At 39.0% G+C, this 21315-nt stretch overlaps 1 long non-coding RNA gene across 1 annotated transcript in view; it reads left to right on the top strand.

Annotated features, from left to right (window-relative positions):
- LOC144581734 (uncharacterized) overlaps positions 1-21033 on the top strand; it is a 120198-nt gene extending 99165 nt beyond the window's left edge. Inside the window, exons 4-6 of the long non-coding RNA XR_013532865.1 lie at positions 12567-12818; positions 17582-17705; positions 20701-21033. This is a non-coding gene — a long non-coding RNA (uncharacterized LOC144581734). The remainder of the gene's footprint in view (positions 1-12566; positions 12819-17581; positions 17706-20700) is intronic.
- The last annotated feature ends 282 nt before the right edge of the window (positions 21034-21315 follow it).

Here is a 21315-nt window from a genome sequence, read left to right as displayed (position 1 = left end):
CCTCAATTCTTGAGTTCTGAGTCCCTACAGGCCCAACACAACATGTAAACCACCAAGGCTTGGGGTTTGCACCTTTTAAAGTAATGACCTAAGCTGTACATTGCCCCCTTTTGGCCATGGGTAAAACACAGGGCACCATGTCCTGAGACTGCACAAAGCACAAGGCCCTGGGCCTGGCCTACAAAACTATGTTTTCCTCCTAGGCCTCTGGGCCTGTGATGGGAGCGGCTTCCATGAAGACCTCCGACAAGCCCTGGAGACATTTTCCCCATTGTCTTGGTAATTAATATTTGGCTCCTTGTTACTTAGGCAAATTTCTTCAACTGGTTTGAATTTCTCCTCAATTTCTCTGAACATCTCAGAAAATGGCGTTTTCTTTTCTATTGCATCATCAGGTTGTGAATTTTTCAAACTTTTTGTTCTGCTTTCCATTTAAATATAAGTTTCAATTCCAAACCACATTTATTTCAATACATAAAACTGGATGCTTTTAACAGCACCCAATTTACCTCTTGAACACTTTGCTGCTTAGAAATTTCTTCTGCCAGATACCCCAAATCATCTGTCTCAAGTTCAAAGTGCCACAGATCTCTAGGGTAGAGGCAAAATGCCACCAGTGTCTTTTCCAAAACACAGCAAGAGTTACTTTTATTCCAGTTCCCAAAGGTCCCTAATCTCCATCTAAGACCATCTCAGCCTGGTCTTCATTGTTCATATCACTATCAGCATTTTGGTCAATGCCAGTTAAGAAGTCTCTAGGAAGTTCCAAACTTTCCCACATTTCCTATCTTATTTTTAACCCTCCAAACTCTTCCAACTTCTGCCTGTTACCCAGTTCCAAAGTTGCTTCCACATTTTCCAGTATCCTCATAGCAGTACCCCACTCTACTGGTGCCAATTTACTGTCTTAGTTTACTTTCATACTGCTATGAAGAAATGCCCAAGACTAGGTAATTTATAAAGAAAAAGAGGTTTAATGGGTTCACAGTTCCACATGGCTAGGGAGGCCTCACAATCATGGCAGAAGGCAGAGGAGGAGCAAAGGCACATCTTATATAGCAGCAGGCACAAGAGAACATGTGCAGGGGAACTGCCCTTTTTAAAAACATCAGATCTCATGAGACTTATTCACTATCATGAGAATAGCACAGGAAAAACTCACCCCCATGATTGAATTACTTTCCACTTGATCCCTCCTATGACGTGTGTTTACTATGGGAGTTACAATTGAAGATGATATATGGTGGGGACATAGCCAAACCATATCACCTGTACTTCTTTCTGATTTTGCATACAAGTACTTTCTTTGGAAACCACTTCTCTTTAGCACTGTGGGCATGGTACTTCCTTGGTGGTAGGATGGAGTCAGCCAAAAGGAATTAAAGCTCCAAATTTGACAGAGGCAAAGAAAATGTGGCAAAAACTAGGTTATCCAGGAAGCAGGAATAAGAGATATCTAGGGGTGAAATGGACAAATCTTAGGCAATAATGTACCAAGTAAATAAGAACACATAAACACATAGGCTTTTGAAGCTGGTGATATCAGGGAATGTAGGCTGGACTGGTAATGCCAATTGCCTGGGGATGGTTTTATTTGTCCAGGTCCCACTTTTGAAGGGGTAGGGCTGTCCTATCTTTAGTTCAAGCTTTGAATTTTGGAACCCAGCTTCCAATAACAATGACAATTACAGCCTCTGTGTTGAGGGGCTGATGACTGTTTCTTCAACTAAAATTCTATTCCTTATTAACTATAATTTACTTGCTTATTAAAAATTTATTTTCAAAATTTTGTCATAGAAGTGAAGTACATGTTAACATATTTTCATATTTATTGTGCCTCCTCTCTGGTGTTCCAAGATGAGATTCAAAAAGCAATTCATTTTTGTCTTGGAGGAGACCAAGGGCTCTCTACCTGTTAAACATCACATTTGGCATCACAGGGTAAAAAGTCATGCTTTCTGCCACACGGCTTAGTCTCTGAAGGAAATGGTTGAGGCATTCCTAACTTATTCACTGAACCATTTGGTGAGTGAGAAACCCTTTCTTGTGGAATGGGAATTTCCTTTTTAGGGATGTTCTGATTACAAGCTTTTCACCAAATCTGCCTGTCTTGTAGTTTGCTGGACTTCCTGCATAATGTAGATGCATCCTTGACCCATCTTACATTATGTCTGTCCCTCCCTGGAACAGATAAAGGCCCTTTGTTAGAAAGGACTTCCATGATTTGGTGGCTTCTACACACCAGTGCTGTCTAACCCCCACTCTCCATTTTCTGGGATGCTTCCAGGCAGCCTCTCATCATTTCTATCAAACTACCAAGTATGATATGTGTGGATATATTCAAAATATTTAGCCTGTACACTATGAACTGTGGGTACTGGCCTTAACAAACCACTTTGTATTGACTGAATAATAGTCTAGCTCATCAGTACTATTTTTTTTAATGGAGTCTCACTGTGTCACCCAGGCTGGAGTACAGTAGCGTGATCTTGGCTCACTGCAACCTCTGCCTTCCAGGTTCCAGTGGTTCTCCTGCTCAGTCCCCTGAGCAGCTAGGTTTTAGGCATGCACCACCACACCTGGCTGATTTTTATATTCTTTTAGTAGAGACAGTGTTTCACCATATTGGCCAGGATGGTCTTCAACTCCTGACTTCAGGTGATCTGCCCATCTCAACCTCCCGAAGTGCTGGGATTACAGGCGTGAGCCACCATACCCAGCCATCAGTACTTTATATTAGCATCCCAAGTCATAAATACATGGGGAAAAAGAGGTATTTCTTATATAAGAGGAGCATTATCTTTTGGTCAGGTATGGCAGGCTTGGAACAGAAATTCCTGGACTGTTCATTGACTTATGGGCTCAGCTCTGACTCTCCTTTCTACTGAGGGCCACCTCTCACTTAGCTGGAAACTCATGGAATACCCTCTGCTTTGTAGTCTTTTACCACTGCTTGATTTTACTCTTAGCAGTTTTTTTCTGTTAGGCTCTCTGAGCTGGTATTTCTACCTGTGAAATGACTCTTTTTCTTCAGTTGTCTATTGTCTCTTCTTCTGCTAACCTCCAGTATGTCACTGAACAAAGTTGTATGGAAATATGTAAGTCTAATGAAAGACTTCAAGAATTAAGGGACATTGCAATGACTTAGGGAAAGTTTGTGCAGTTTTCCTTTAAATATGACATTTACCACAACCGTCCACATTTAAGGGAAAAGCATTTGAAAGCAAAACCCTTCAGAAAGTGTTCTTTGTAGGAGATTTTCTCGACAACAGCACTGGAGACACTTTGGGCCCGATAATCGTGTGTTGTGGGGGACATTCTGCCTTGTAGGGTGTTTCGCAATATCCCTGGTCTACACTCACCAGATGCCGGTAGCACTTCCACAATAATGACCATGAAAAAATGTCTCCAGACATTTGCAAATGTCCTCTGGGGGCCAAATATACCCTCTGTTTGCAGAGCACTGCCCTCTAGAGCCTTGCTCGTCAAAATGTGGTCTGCAGACCAGCAGCATTGACATTAGCAAACTTGTTTTTGAAATGCACAATCTCTGCCTGAACCACAAGTGTATCTAATAAGAATCTGCATTTTAACAAGATCCCCAGGTGACTTAGATTCAAAACCTTAAATGCTTTGAAGCCTTGCTTCTCTCAGAGCTCTTTTTCATCTTTCCTGGATAAATTACCACCTTTTGGGAAATTCCTCAAGCTGCTCACAGGTATTTGTGTTGACTCAAGACCTACAGCCTCCACGCTTCCTTCCAGCAGGACCTGTTGTGCTGGACCCCTGTTAACTACTACAGGGATAATGCCAGGTTCAAGAAGCCTAAGAAGAAATCCAGAGCCAGCGAATGAAGCATAGGGTGTATTTGAGGGACCTTTCTTATAGGGTTGTCCAGTGTCAGTTGGCTGGACAGGAAAACTGCTCCCACTTATAAAAAGCATGCAGTTTTCTGCTGGCAAGATGACTGAATAGGAACAGCTCCAGTCTGCAGCTCCCAGCAAGATCACCACAGAAGGCAGGTGATTTCTGCATTTCCAACTGAGGTACCCAGTTCATTTCATTACAACTGGTTGGACAGTGGGTGCAGCCCATGGATGGCAAGCGGAAGCAGGGTGGGGCATCACCTCAACTGGGAAGTACAAAGGATCAGGGGATTTCTCTTCTCTAGCCAAGGGAAGCTATGAGAGACTGCTGGGAAGAATGATGCATCCCAGCCCAGATACTGTGCTTTTCCCATGGTCATCAAAACTGGCAGACCAGGAGATTCCCTCCCATGCTGATGCCACCAGGGCCCAGGGTTTCAAGCACAAAACTGGTGGCCGTTTGGGCAGACACTGAGCTAGTGGCTGGAGTTTTTTTCATACTCCAGTGGCACCTGGAATGCCAGCAAAACAGAACTGCTCACTCCCCTGGAAAGAGGGCTGAAGCCAGGGAGCCAAGTGGTCTCGCTTGGCAGGTCCTACCCCCAGGGAGCTCAGCAAGCTAAGATCCACTGGCTTGAAAATTTTGCCACCAGCACAGCAGGACACTCGAGCTTGGGGCACCTACCATTGCTGAGGGGCCTACCATGGCAGGAGGGGCGCCTACCATTGCTGAGGCTTGAGTAAGTGGTTTTACCCTGACAGTGTAAACAAAGCCACTGAGAAGTTCAAACTGGGCAGAGTCCACTGCAGCTCAGCAAAGCTGCTGTGGCCAGACTGCCTATCTAGATTCCTCCTCTCTGGGTAGGGCATCTCTGAGAAAAAGGCAGCAGTCACAGTCAGGGACTTATAGATAAAACCCCCATCTCCCTGGGACAGAGCATCTGGGGGAGACGTGGCTGTGGGCACAGCTTCAGCAGACTTAAACATTCCTGCCTGACAGCTCTAAAGGGAGCAATGGATCTCCCAGCCTCCTCTGGATCACTGACTGGATCACCTCCTGTGTATCCTGACTGGGAAACACTTTCCAGTAGGGGCTGACAGACACCTCATAGAGGAAAGTTCTGGACGGCATCTGTTGGGTGCTTCTCTGGGATGAAGCTTCCAGAGGAAGGAACAGGCAGCAATCTTTGCTGTTCTGCAGCCTCCAGTGGTGATATCCAGGCAAACAGGGTCTGAGGTGGACCTTCTGCAAACTCCAGCAGACCTGCAGCAGAGGCATCTGACTGTTAGAAGGAAAACTAACAAATAGAGAGGAATAATATCAACATCCACAAAAGGATGTTCACTCAGAGACCCCATCCGAAGGTCACCAACATGAAAGACTAAAGGTAAATAAATACATGAAGATGGGGAGAAATCAGCACAAAATGACTGAAAATTCCAAAAACCAGAATACCTCTTCTCCTCCAAAGGATCACAACTCCTTGCCAACAAGAGAACAAAACTGGATACAGAATGAGTTTGAGGAATTGACAGAAGTAGGCTTCAGAAGGTGGGTAATAACGAACTCCACCAAGCTAAATGAGCATGTTCTAACCCAATGCAAGAAAGCTAAGAAACTGGAAGAAAGGTTAGACAAATTGCTAGCTAGAATAACCAGTTTAGAGAAGAACATAAATGACCTGATGTAGCTGAAAAACACAGCACGAGAACTTCATGAAGTAAACACAAGTATCAATAGCAGAATAGATCAAGTGAAAGAAAAATATCAGCGTTTGAAGATCAACTCAATGAAATAAAGTGAGAAGTCAAAATGAGAGAAAAAAAAGCGTGAAAAGAAACAAAGCCTTCAAGAAATATGGAACTATGTGAAAAGACCACATGTATGTTTGACCAGTGTACCTGAAAGTGATGGGGAGAATGAAACCAAACTGAAAATCACTTTGTAGGATATTATCCTTGAGAACTTCCCTAATTTAGCAAGGCAGGTCAACATTCAAATTCAGGAAATACAGAGAGCACCACAAAGATACTCCTTGAGAAGAGCAACCCCAAGACACATAATTGTCAGATTCACCAAGGTTGAAATGAAGGAAAAAATGTTAAGGGCAGCCAGAAAGAAAGATCAGGTTATGCCCAAAAAGAAGCCCATCAGACTAACAGTGGATCTCTCAGTTGAAACCCTTCAAGCCAGAGAGAGTGGGGGCCAATATTGAACATACTTAAAAAAAAGAATTTTTAACTCAAAATTTTATATCCAGCCAAATGGAGCTTCATAAGTGAAGCTTATTTACAGACAAGCAAATGCTGAGAGATTTTGTCACCACAAGGCCTGCCTTACAGGAGCTCTTAAAGGAAGCACTAAACATGGAAAGGATCAACCAGTATAAGCGATTGCAAAAACTGCAAAAACATACCAAATTGTAAAGAGCATTGGCACTATGAAGAAATGGCATCAACTAAAGCAAAATAACCAGCTAGCATCATGATGACAGGACCAAATTCACACATAACAGTATTAACCTTAAATGTAAATGGGCTAAATGACCCAATTAAAAGACAGAGACTGGCAAATTGGATAGAGTCAAGACCCACTGGTGTGCTGTGTTCAGGAGACCCAGCTCATGTGCAAAGACACACATAGGCTCAAAATAGAGGGATGTAGGACTACTTACCAAGCAAATTGAAAGAAAAAAAAAATCAGAGGTTGCAATCCTAGTCTCTGATACAACAGACTTAAAACCGACAAAGATAAAAAGCAAACAACAAAAAAGGCATTACAATTACATAATGATAAAGAGACCAATGCAACAAAAAGAGCTAACTATCCTAAATATATATTTATGCAATACAGGAGCACCCATATTCATAAAGCAAGTTTTATAGACCTACAAAGAGATACTCCCACACAATAATAGTGGGAGACTTTGACACCTGACTGACAACATCTGACTGATCAACAAGACAGAAAATTAAAAAGAATATTCAGGACATGAACTTAGCTCTGGACCATGAGAACCTAATAGACATCTAAGGAACTCTCCACCCAAAGTCAACAGAATATACATTCTTTTCAGCACCACATCACATTTATTCTAAAATTGACCACATAATTGAAAGTAAAACACTTCTCAGCAAGTGAAAAAGAATGGAAATAATAACAAACAGTTTCTCAGACCATAGTGCAATCAAATTCAAACTCAGGATTAAAAAAGTCACTCAAAAATGCACAACTATATGGAAACTGAACAATCTTCTCCTGAAAGACTACTGGGTGAATAATGAAATGAAGGCAGAAATAAAGATGTTCTTTGAAACCAATGAGACCAAAGACACAACATACCAGAATCTCTGGGGTACATTTAAAGCAGAGTGTAGAGGAAAATTTATATCACTAACTGCCCACAAGAGAAAGCAGGAAAGATCTAAAATCAACACCCAAGCATCACAATTAAAAGAACTGGAGAAGCAACAAAAAGACACATTCAAAAGCTGGCAGAAGACAAGAAATAAGTAAGATCAGATCAGAACTGAAGGAGACAGAGACAACAAAAAACCCACCAAAAAAATCAATGAATCCAATAAAAAAAAAAAATGACAAAGGGGATAGCATCACTGATCCCATAGAAATACAAACTACCATTAGAGAATATTATAAACACCTCTATGAAAATAAACTAGAAAATTTAGAAGAAATGGATAAATTCCTGGACACATACAGCCTCCCAAGACTGAACTAGGAAGAAGTCAAATCCCTGAATAGACCAATAATAATTTCTGAAATTGAGGCAGTAATTATCAGCCTACCAAACAAAAAAAGTACAGGATCAGGCATGACAGCCAAATTCTACCAGTTGAACAAAGAAGAGTTGATACCATTCCTTCTGAAACTATTCCAAACAATAGAAAAAAGGGAATCCTTTCTAAATCATTTTATGAGGCCAGCATCATCCTGATACCAAAACCTTGCAGAAATACAATAAGAAACGAAACTTTCAGGCCAATATCCCTGATGAATATTGATGCAAAAATCCTCAAGAAAATACTGGCAAACTGAATCCAGCAGCACATCAAAAAGCTTATCCACCATGACCAAGTTGGCTTCATCCCTGGGATGCAAGGCTGGTTCAACATATGCAAATCAATAAATGTAATCCATCACATAAAAAGAACCAATTACAAAAGCCACATGATTATCTCAATAGATGCAGAGAAAGCCTTCAACAAATTCAACACCCCTTCATGGTAAAAACTCTTCATAAACTAGATATTGATGGAATGCATCCTAAAATACTAAAAGCTATTTATGGCAAACCCACAGCCAATATCATACTGAATGGGCAAAAGCAGGAAGCATTCTCTTTGAAAACCAGCACAAGACAAGGAGGCCCTTCTTTACCATTCCTATTAAACATAATATTGGAATTTCTGTCCAGGGCAATCAGGCAAGAAAAAGAAATAAAGGGTATTTAATTAGGAAAAGAGAAAGTCAAATTGTGTCTGTTTGCAGATGACATAATTCTATATTTAGAAAACCCCATTGTCTCAGCCCCAAATCTCCTTAAGCTGATAAGCAACCTCAGCAAAGTCTCAGGATACAAAATCAATGTGCAAAAATCACAAGCATTCCTGTAAACCAATAACAGACAAACAGAGAGTTGAATCAGGAGTGAACTTGCATTCACAATTGCTATAAAGAGAATAAAATACCTAGGAATACAACTAACAAGGGATGTGAAGAATCTCTTCAAAGAGAACTATAAACTGCTGCTCAAGAAAATATGAAAGAACACAAAGAAATGGAAAAACATTCCATGTTCATGGACAGGAATAATTAATAACATGAAAATGTCCATACTGCCCAAAGTAATTTATAGATTCAATGCAATCCCCATCAAGCTACCATGAACTTTCTTCACAGAATTTCAAAAAACTTTAAATTTCACATGGAACCAAAAAAGAGCCCACATAGCCAAGACAATCCTAAGAAAAAAGAACAAAGCTGGAAGCGTCATGCTACCTAACATAAAACTATACTACAAGGCTATATTAACAAAAACAGCATGGTACTGGTACCAAAACAGATATATAGACCGATGGAACAGAACAAAGGCCTCAGAAATAACACCACACACTTACAACCATCTATCTCTGATAAACCTGACAAAAACAATGGGGAAAGGATTCCCTATTCAATAAATGGTGTTGGGAAAACTGGATAGCCATACACAGAAAGCTGAAACTGGATCTCTTCCTTACACCTTATACAAAAATTAACTCAATATGGATTAAAGACTTAAACGTAAGATCTAAAACCATAAAAACCCAGAAGAAAACCTAGGCAATACCATTCAGAAGACATAGGCATGGGTAAAGACTTCATGACTAAAATACCCAAAGCAATTGCAACATAAGCCAAAATAGACAAATGGGATCTAATTAAACTAAAGAGCTTCTGCACAGAAAAAGAAACTATCATCAGAGTGAAAAGGAAACCTACAGATGGCAAAAAATTTTTGCAATCTATCCATCTGACAAAGGGCTTATACCCACAATCCACAAAGAACTAAAACAAATTTACAAGAAAAAACCAAACAACTCCATTAAAAAGTGAGTGAAGGATATGAACAGACACTTCTCAAAAGAAGACATGTATGCAGCCAACAAACATATGAAAAAAAGCTCATTATCACTGATCATTAGACAACTGCAAACCAAAACCACACTGAGATACCATTTCATGCCAGTTAGAATGGCAATCAATAAAAAGTCAGAAAACAATAGATGCTGGAGAGGATGTGGAGAAATAGGAATGCTTTTACACTGTTGATAGGAGTGTAATTAGTTCAACCATTGTGGAAGACAGTGTGGCGATTCCTCAAGGATCTAGAAATAGAAGTATCATTTGAACCAGCAATCCCATTTCTGGATATATACACTAAGGATTATAAATCATTCTGCTATAAAGCCATATGCACATGTATGTTTATTGTGGCACTGTCCACAGTGGCAAAGACTTGGAACCAATCCAAATGCCCATCAATGATAGTCTGGAAAAAGAAAATTTGGCATATGCACCATGGAATACTATGCAACCATAAAAAATGATGAGTTCATGTCCTTTGCAGGGACATGGATGAAGCTGGAAACCATCATTTTCAGCAAACTAACACAAGAACAGAAGACCAAACACTGCATGTTTGTACTCAGAAGTGGGAGTTGAACAAGGAGAACACATGGACACAGGGAGGGGAACATCACACACTGGGGCCTGTCAGCAGGTGGGGTGTTAGGGGAGGGATAGCATTAGGAAAATACCTAATGTAGATGACAGGTTAATGGGTGCAGCAAACCACCATGGCATGTGTATACCTAAGTAACAAATCTGCACATTCTTCACATATACCCCAGAAATTAAACTATCTATATATCTATATCTATATCTATATCTACATCTATATCTATATCTATATCTATATCTATATCTATATCTATATCTATATCTATCTCTATATATCATGCAGTTTGTATAGATAGTGTTTTCACTTAGTTCCCTCCCCACAGTAACCTTCACCCTCATTTCTTAAGTTACTGCTGTCAGGTATGTCTGCCACACAGCACCTTTCCTCAATTCTGGTTATTTACAAGTATATACAATTTCTCTCTTGTTTCAAGATACATACTGTTTGTTGTTGTTGTTGCTGTTGTCTCAGCCCTATGCTTTTATTCTATGAATTTCGGCCTTCCTGGACTGGGTATTCAGGCTATAATGGTGCTCCAGAGGCTCTAGAATAACATTCTGGAGGATGACCCTGGGCTGAGGAGGGAAAACGGAATTTGGGTCTTTAAGTCTGTAGGAAAAGCTGAGATGGTACTGACACTCTTTGTGTGGCTACTTTGATGTCTCCTTGCTTGCCGTGTTTGAAAGAAGTATAGACTGATTTTGTATTTAAGGTTATCAGCCTTCATCAATTAGTATTACATATGAAAACCCATGAGATTCAGAATCTCTGAACTGACGTGAAAACATTGCAAGTCTGTTAGTCTGCTGCCATTGACACTCTGCATTTCTCAGTAGTCTTTAGATGTTAGAATTCAATATCATTACTTAACACTCAAAATGAATTAATTTAGGTACTTGAGTACTATACTAATGTTGCTAATATACCTGCATTATTTTGACACCGAGCGTTCAAGTTTCTTCTAAAGTTATTGTTTGGTTATTGAACTGGGACAAAACTTCCACCCACATTTATTTACTTATGCTCTTTGCATCTCCTTTCATAGGTGTTTTTTTTTTTTTTTTTTTTTTTAGCAATTAAGGCAACCAGTTGCTGGGCATGCTGGCTCATGCTTGTAATCTCAGCTACTTGGGAGGCTGAGCTGGGATGACTGCTTGAGCCCAGAGTTCAAGACTAATCTTGGCAACATAGTGAGACCCTGTCTTAAAAAACAAACAAATAAACAAATAATAAAATAGCAACTATTGGGAACCATACCTGTGTCAGTCCCTGGGAGACAATGTGAATATCGTGAGCCATATAGCTATAGACCTAACAGCGCTGGGTGTCAGGTGAGACGAGTGAGGTACCTAGAACACACCTTCCTGGGTTTCTGCAAGTGCTGACTCTAGTCCTAGACCTAAGAGCTAGTATTGCCATTCTGCCTGTGGTATGTTTTCCTCTAAGGTCATTTCTCTGTCACCAAAGTCTTTGTAACAATGAATTTCTCCATTGTTTCAATTTTTTCCTTGACTCAGATCCATGCTTTTATTCCATGAAGTCTGGTTTCCCTGGACTCCTGTATCTAATGGAGTTACACCAGTAACTTGACAATCAGGAAAGATATGATTCAGACCAGGCTTGGAATTTTGTTTCCCAGATCTATTACATGCTGAATGTCTAAGTTTCTAATTTTTAACAGTTTCCAATTTGTTACCTTCTCATTACAAAACCACACTCCCTTGTATTTCATTTTGATACTGAATCTGGATCCTACAAAAATGTCTCTTGTGCTAGTTATCTCCATGTTAAGCTTTATCGGTAGAGGATGCTGGAGGAACTCTGCATAAGTGCCTTGTCCCATTGCTTTTCTACTGGCTTCTACAATGCAATGTCCAGCAAACATCTTCATGTGGGAGACCAGAGAATGCACATTCTCCAGCAAGTCTTACTGGCACTCCTGCCAGCATCTTTCTAGTGTGAGTTCTGCCAGCACCTCAGTGGGTGGCTTTCAGTGAGTTTCACCAGTACCCCAGTGGGCAGCTTCCTTGACAGTGCAATGAGAGAGACCCAGTACTACTGCCCATCCCCAGCATGTCCCTGACACCCCAACTGGTTGTTTCCTGCTTGCTAATAAGAGTATATCGTTCCTGAATGTCCAAGGGGCCACACCCTCTCCAACAAGACATAAATCTCAGTCCTGGTGGGGTTGGCATAGAAGCTTCTATATTGATTTCTTCCTTAAGTATTCTCCCTCATTTCTAGAAGTGGTAGTTATTCCTTACATCTATTCTCTCCATAATAGTTAAGACTCTCTTTGCCACTTTTAGTATTGTTCCTCTTTTGCCAATTAAATAATCCTTTATTAAAAGTTTTTCTCACGTCACTAATGTGGTTTCTGTCTTCTGCTTGGACCTTGATTGATTCCTATTATCGTCCAAAAGAGACATATTAAAACATGATCTTACTCTACTTTTAGAAGCTGTCTGAAGGAGATACAGGACCACCAACGGTTTGAATGTGCCTGCTCCAAAATTCAGGTATTGCCAATGTGATAGTATTGAAACAGCCTCGTTACCTGTGGTATCACCTGGAGTTCTTCATCACAACTGAAGAAATCAAGGAATGTGGACTCCAGGGGTGAAGTTGGAACAGAAGTTTAATAAATGAATGGAAGAGAGAAAACTCTCTGCTGCGAGAGGAGTCCTGAAAGAGGGTTTCTGTTTTAAAGGTAAATACAAAGGCTTTTATAAACAAGCTAGTGAGGAGGGTGTTTCCTTTGCATAAGGTGCTGAAAAACTCGTTAAGACTAGGTATGTCATTTGTATAAGAAGTGAATTCCCAACAGCCCCCACCCTGTCCTTCCAGTGTGCATGTGGGTTCTTGGCTGAAGTTACTTCATGCTGTTTAATCTCCCTTCCTGTACATGTGTTGGGGGATGGAATTCTCCATTGCGGATGTGCCTGGTCCAGTGTAGCTCCTCTTATCCGTGCAGCTGCAGACATGATTCAAACAAACCTTCCATCTGTGTAAGCTTCCTTACCTTGGTATATCCAAAAAAAGAAGAAGAATGTGCCCACTGAGGCCCATTGTGTATATGTGAAGCTTGCTGGGTATACAGAAGGCCTCCTTTTTTGCTGGACCTTGCTTTCTTTTCTGTGCTTGCATCTTGGTCTTTCAGGCTGCCCCTTCTGTCACAAAAGAAATTCAACTGAGGACTTTGCTCTAGCTATCTGCCTAACTGGTTCTTTCCTTTCTTCCCTCTCGGTACTAAGAAGTGAGTTTTTTAAAGAAATGATCAAGCCATGAATTTTCCTCCTTCATAATAAAATTAGGTGCCTTTATAAGGGGGATTGATAGATGGAGTTTGGCCCCCTTGTCTTCTACCATACAAGGCCACAGTATTCCTTCTCTCCAGATGATACAGCATAAGGCACCATCTTGGAAGCAGAGAGCAGCCCTCACCAGCTAACCGAACATGACAGTGCCTTGATCTTGAACTTCCTAGCTTCCAGAACTGTGAGAAAATAAATTTCAGTTCATTGTAAATTATGGCATCTCAGATATTCTGTTGTAGCTGCACAAAACAGGCCAAGACAGGCCTTTTAGAGGGGCCACTGTCCATTTCCTTGTAGATAGTTTAGAAATGGCCTTTCTTAGAGCAGCTTGGAAGTAACAAAATGCTAATTAAAAGGTGCCATTCAGCAGTAAGTCTTCATTATTACAGATTATCTTCCTGGGCCCTTGCCCTGTTACTATATCCTCTTCTTTATTTCTAATCATTCTATAGCTACTACCAATATTTGACTGTTTATCTACATTTGAGTCTCAGGATTTCCCTGAAATGACGTATCTCTCTCTCTCTCTCTCTCTCTCTCTCTCTGTCTCCCTACCCACCCACCCACCTACCTATCATCTGTCTATCTAGATGTAAATATAGATATATATCAGGATCTCCCTGAAGGCATAAACAGATTCTCACTTTTTTCTTTGTTTTTTATTTTTATTTTTTTGTTTTGACAATTCTCAATCACTGGAATTGCCTTTATACATGACTTTCTGTGTTCAGTGTGGGATGTTTTTGAATAAGTGCTTACTTATACCCAGTATTAATGTTTTCATGACTAATCATTCTGAGATTGATAGCAACGACATCACTTATTAGCCTTAATGGGAGAGTAAAATGTTACTCCATTTCTCAACTATGATTTTCCTATCAGCTGGGTCAAGAAGCCATCTGACATAGGAGGAGTTGTTGGATAACTTCCACAGGACACTGATTGGCTTGAAAACATACATTAGCATTACTGTGTTCTTAATTCTGTGTTTAGATATAGCTGAAATATAGGGAACATTAATCCATTTAGTTTGCAGGCATAGAGATGCATTTCTTACACTCAGTATTCATATTTATAAAAAATAAACTACATATCAGCATTTGAGCCAATGGTCTTAACCCAGATTTTTAGCAGTAAAATACTGCAACACCCATTTCTGATTCACACCCTTCATAAACAGGCCTCATGCCTCCCAATGTGGTTTTGGTAAGCATCTTAATTGTTTCATTGTCCTTTCAATAAAATTGGCATTGAATTATATTTTGGGGTCCATACATGGGCTGCATGTATATAAACTGCAAAATATTGTTGCTAATAATAGACACACTGAACTTTGAGGGTTGATAACTATCTAAACTGGCATACTAAGTTTAATACAGCTTATCAAGTAAAGTTTGATTTAACAAGGTTGCTTTTACAACTGACTGTGTTTCTCATTCTAAACTTTTCCATGAATATTTTCATTTGCACCTTGAGGGCTGTATCTCAGCATCTCAAAGTGATTTGTGTTATCTATCACTGTTACACTGTCACCTGAGAAGAAGATAAATGTTCCGTACGGACGTATTTAACACGGATATTCTATTGGAATATATTTTTAAATAGTATGTCATTTATAGATTGTGAAGATATAAAATAAGCAGATTTTCCCCCCATCTTTGTGGTCAGCAGCTTCATTCACTGATTTTTGCATCTTAGTTAACAAGGAACAATGATAAAAAACTCCATGTCAGATAAAAATAGCCTGAAAAATGGTGCCTTCTTGCTGATGGCATTAGTGATATTATGGAACACAATCCCTGTGTTTTAAAAAACAATGGAGCTTGTTATGAAATTGAGTTTCCCCAGAGAGTGCCACGTGACCGCAGGCTATTAATTAGACAGTTTTATTGTTATCTTTTGTTCAGAACAATAGTGCTCTGAAGGTCCTGTGGAACTTTCCTTCCATGCGATCCTGTCGGGTTTTGATTAAGCATCATTATATACAGTTCATTAACAATGTATCTTAAAATGAGTTTTTGATTGAACATTTTTATTGGTCATTTACTATAATTGATGAATTCTCCTGCAATTTCACATAGAAAATTTGCCAGGATGGTAACAGTATTTTTCATTATGTATCATTATGCTTTCCCTGCCCCCCAAAAGATCACAAGTTTCTTAAAAAAGAAACAAAAAAACTAAACTCAACTTTTAAAAATTCAATATTAATCCATTGTAAAGGCAGTTGCTTTTTCCATAGTTCATTCAGGAAGGACACAAACTAGTAATAATGAGTAAGAATAAGAAAAAAATTGGAAACTTAAATAATTTTATTAATGTAGCCCTTTTTCCCTTGTGCCCAAGTCATTCTTTAGGCAAGTAAATCATCTCTTTCAAGTTGGTAAGGGTTCTTTCAATGTTGTATTAAAACTAAACTGTTTACTTGGATTCTCCAATTTTATAGTCGCCACAATATTCACTGCTTCTATTTTTAATCTTTTAAAAAAACCCTTTAATCAAAGAGTTAAAAATAGTTTGGCAATAAATCATCTGATTACTTTTGGGAATGAACTTGTACTTAAAAAACCATTAAAAGTGTCTTAGAAATTATTTAATACATTAGTAAAAACTGCCCTGGAATATTTTGATAGTGAATTATTGTCACTGGAGGTATTCAAGCATGGCTAGATAGCTACATGCTGAGAGGGGAAAAAGGACAAAATAGATAATCTTCAGTATTTCTTCCAATTTGAATCTTTTATAAACTACTCATATAATAACAGCATAAGACATAGGCCAAAGGTAGAAAAAATAATGAGCAAAGGTCTGTGAAGAGTACTGCCTGGCCTCAGGCAGTTATTTAACTTCTCTGGGATTCAGTTATTCTGTCTGTGATAATGAGGAAATTGGATTAGATGGCCTTAAGGATTTCTTCCTACTGGAACATTCCATGTTTCCCTATTTTACTAATGGTTGAGGAGTAAATTAAGATCCTCTAAGAGACTATTTTTCAATTGGGAAACACTAGACACTTGAGGCAACAGAGCCCGCTAACAAATATTGGCAAATTTATAAAATCTCAATGAATTGACAGTTTAGCTATCTGTTGTATCGATTACACTAACACACATTCCTGCTTCACCTAACTTTATGTGTCATTTTTCTCCTACTGAAATTGTGAATAAGAGATACATCAAGGAAAAAAGCTTTCTCTCCATGATTGTCTATTTTCTCATTTGAAATAGTAGTTACTGCCGCCTGTGGAAGCCTTCATGAAGTGGAACCCACTTTGTCATTGTCATTGTAGAGGGTCAAATTAAAGTTTTAGTTGCTGAGCATGGGTTATTTTTTCAGGAAAGGAAGAGCTGGTCATTGCTTACTTTTCTAAATGTTGTGAATTGATGCCATTGTCCTTCCCCTGTATCTTTTTCCTCTTTTCTCCCCTGGGTAGAATATAAGGCCTATATGGTTACAAATATATGTCTAACTCTTTGGTAAAATCAGGTAGATGGAGCAGTTAGAAATTAATCAACCAACCATTTTTCTGAGGGGGCCCAAAGTACTAAATATTCTGGAACTTGAAAGAAAAGGAATCCTAAACATTAAGTCCATATTTCAATATTCAATATTTTTATCTATTTTTTTTTTGAGATGGAGTTCCATTGTTGTTAGCTAGGCTGGAGTGCAATGGTGCTATCCCAGCTCACTGCAACCTCCGCCTCCTGGGTTCAAGCAATTCTCCTGCCTCTGCCTCCTGAGTAGCTTGGATTACAGGCGCGCACCACCATGCCCAGCTAATTTTTGTATTTTTAGTAGAGACAGGTTTCACCTTGTTGACCAGGATGGTCTCAATCTCTTGACCTCATGATCCACCTGCCTCGGCCTCCCAAAGTAATATTTTTATCTATTACAGAACTCCACCGTCTCTTTTTATTTATCTGTCTCTCTTAATAACCTATTCCTTTAAAGTACATGGCACCACTAAGGAAAGAAAATGTGTTAATAATTTACTGGCTTATAATTATTTTGATCACTATTCACTTTATGACACTGACTGGATCATACTTCCTCATTAACTTGTATTTCAGAATTAATTGCTACCTCATGTAGTGGCCATGTAGGACACTTTCTCCCTCTCCCCTGTCTTCTTACCTTGATCTTCTTTCTATTTCAGTGGGAAAAAAATTATGAAGAAATACAGTGTGAAGAAAATGAATCCACTGAAACATCAGACTTATGGATCAAGTTTGACTATATTTAAAGTTCATTCACATGATGTTTTATTTCTCATGTACAAGGTAAATGAGCAAAGTAGATTTGTTAGCATTTGCTGTTTTAATCATATGGAGAAGATAAGATACTTTTTATTACCCATTTTATTATGGAGTTGGTCTAGTGAAATAGTAAGAATTTCATAACCCATAATATGTCTGTATGCATTTGGATTGAGAAAAAAATGTCCCAGACTCAAAATGGCCACTTGAATATCCACTAACCATTCTGCCTATTGGTGGTGTCAGCCAGAAGAGGGAAAAATAGACAAATGTGACTCTGTGTCTTCTATTTAATATTGGAAAAAGTGTTTAGCATACAAACCCTATGGGTTGTCAATATTTTAATTTTTATGTAGAGAGAACAGAATATAAAAACAGATTGCAGTTACCCAACTTGGGACTCAGATGGGAAAACCAAGGTGTCTTATCTTTACGCCAGCAATAAGGTATTTTGGGAAAAGCATAGAACGTGTTGGTTAATAAACCTGGCCTCTAGCCTTCAGTTTGTCTTAACTACTTGAATAGCCTACGCAAGTTAATTCATCTTTCAGATTTTGTTTCTTAGTGTATAGACAAAGAAATGAGACAGCCTGTGACAATCTCGGGCACAGTGCCTAGGATATAGCAGGCACGCATGAAGTAGAATCATGGGTTCTGAATCTCTTTTAGTGTCTTCGTCCATGACATGAGAAGTTTTTATTTATAGCAGAAACCTTCTCAATTTTTAAAAAAAACCAGTAGAGCCCTTTGAACAACAGCATCAAGTTTTTCACGGAATCCGAATAAATGAACCAGATAAAAGCTAAGCAGTCCGGACTAAAGTGAAAGTGGAAATCCCAGAGCTGCCTCCACTGGTCATTTATGGCATGAAGCCAAAAATATGGCATTAATTCAAGCCTCCGGTTAGTGTATCACACTACCACATGTGTCACAAATGTTTTCATCACCTTTACATTATTAACTCTTTCTTGGACCAGTACATACTTCTTTTTTTTTTTAAGTTTTTATGGATTTTAGGTTTTGGGGTACATGAGCAGAGCATGCAAGACAGTTGCGTAGGTACGCACATGGCAGTGTGCTTTGCTTTCCTTCTCCCCTTCACCCACATTTGGCATTTCTCCCCAGGCTATCCCTCCCCACCTCCCCCTCCCACTGGCCCTCCCCTTTTCCCCCTAATAGACCCCAGTGTTTAGTATTCCCCTTTCTGTGTCCATGTGTTCTCATTTTTCATCACCCGCCTATGAGTGAGAATATGCGGTGTTTCATTTTCTGTTCTTGTGTCAGTTTGCTGAGGATGATGTTCTCCAGATTCATCCATGTCCCTACAAATGACACAAACTCATCATTTCTGATTGCTGCATAATATTCCATGGTGTATATGTGCCACATTTTTCCAATCCAGTCTATTATCAATGGGCATTTGGGTTGATTCCAGGTCTTTGCTATTGTAAACAGTGCTGCAATGAACATTCGTGTACATGTGTCCTTATAGTAGAACGATTTATAGTCCTTTGGATATATACCCAGTAATGGGATTGCTGGGTCAAATGGAATTTCTATTTCTAGATCCTTGAGGAATCGCCACACTGTCTTCCACAATGGTTGAACTAATTTACACTCCCACCAACAGTGTAAAAGTGTTCCTTTATCTCCACATCCTCTCCAGCATCTGTTGTCTCCAGATTTTTTAATGATCGCCATTCTAACTGGCGTGAGATGGTATCTCAATGTGGTTTTGATTTGCATCTCTCTGATGACCAGTGACGATGAGAATTTTTTCAAATGATTGTTGTATTCTTGTGGGCTACACGTGACAAGATCTCTTACTGTTCCACCTCCCACTTCCTCAGGGTAATTCCTCTGAAAATTCATAATTAAAGGGGGGTAAAATTGATGTGGTGAACTTTAGTGACCCTTTGAAATTGTGTTGGAGAACGCACTTTTGTAATTGGAAGGTGGCACACCCAATTGTAAACCAGCATGATTCAGGCAGAATGTTATAATGGATGCCATGTATCTGTTTTGCTGACTGCGAGTGCCGGACTGTTCACTGAAATTATCACGTATGGCCCACCCAGTTCAGCTGTCTGTATTTAACAATATACAGAGTTCCTTTTAACTCAAGACTATGTTAAGACAAAGGAACCATTTGGGTTAGAATAAATCAGAGCACTGTAATAATTGTGTTATTTTACTAAATCTATAACTTACTTTTACAATAACTACACTAAGCACCATGCCATAATTGGGAGAGACTAGAGTCAGATTAAACTAATTTTAAACCCCAATTCTTCTACGTACTAGCTTTGTAATCCTGGGTAATTATTTTATCCTTGTTAAACCTCAATTTTCTCATTAGTGAAATGGAAATGTGAATTCATTTATCATTTGGGTTGCTGTGAGATTTAAAATAAAAAAAGAGACCCTGAAGCCTAATTAGACCCATAACACAAGCATAGTGTATGCTCAGTAACAATTAATTTTGCTTAAAGTATTATGTGGTTTTGACATTCACTTATAGTCCAAACTTGACAAAATAACTGGTGAAACTGAGTTAAATTTGGCTAAGGAACTGTACCAGTATAGTCTATTTCCTTATCTTATTATTATTGTTTAATTTTTCCACCTCTGCAGATATTTTTACCTCTGTTGTGATCATTTACCGATCATCTCCAGAGCCTTGAGCCGACTTGGATTTTATGATAATTTAGAATCTCAGACTCTCTGTTTTTAGTCATTGAATGTTTACACATAATAAAGAAGTAAATGTCCATCAACTGTACGCCTAAAACTATCAGCTACTAATGGCTACTGCACAGATTTATGCAAAGTTAGAACAAGAGGAAGTAAACTCTTTTTCAAAATGTGCTCTGCTAACTGCCTACTACAGTCATAAGTTAACCTAGGAATGTGCATTCTCTCCCTGTTCCCCTGACCCATCAGATATCCCATTAGATATTTCAGGGTAGCAAATGATTCAAATTTATTTACCATATGAAAATATTTGCTTTTCTTGCAGATAACATTAACTGTAGAATTAAATTCTCACAAATTGAATATGCAAGAAAAACACCTAGGGATCCTTCTTGTTAAAATGCAGATTTGGATTCACGAGGTCTCTGGAGAGACCTGAAACTCTACATATCTGACAAGTGCTCTGTGACACCCATGCTACGGGCCCGCAGATCACAGCTTGGGTAGCAAGACTCCAAGGTATGTCCTAGGTTACCTTATAAATCATCCATTATTGCTCTTCTCCCATCTCTTTTGCCCATCAAGTTAGAATAATCAGATTCTTTTTATTTGTTTATTTATGTATTCCATACTATCGCTAGCCATATTTGAAATACAAATGGACCCAAGGAAACCTCATGGCTGACTTGGACATTTTTAGCTGTTTATCTTTGAGAAAAGTTATCTTCTAAAAGAAAAACAGCAAATAAAAACAAACTCACAACTCTGTGTCAATTTTTAAATGACTTAACTTTACATAATGTCTTTCTTTGGTAAATTTTAATTTTTTGACCATCCAGTGGGTTGGTTCTCTGACCACAAAGAAAGTAAAAATCCCTTATGGAAAAAAAAAAACAAAAACACTGCTCTGCTACTTTGAAAACTATGAAAATAACATTGG

This window comes from Callithrix jacchus, chromosome 3 (genome assembly GCF_049354715.1).
Source record: "Callithrix jacchus isolate 240 chromosome 3, calJac240_pri, whole genome shotgun sequence".
Lineage (NCBI taxonomy): Eukaryota > Metazoa > Chordata > Mammalia > Primates > Cebidae > Callithrix > Callithrix jacchus.
Note: the sequence above shows the minus strand (reverse complement) of the source record. Positions and strands in the feature narration are given on the sequence as shown.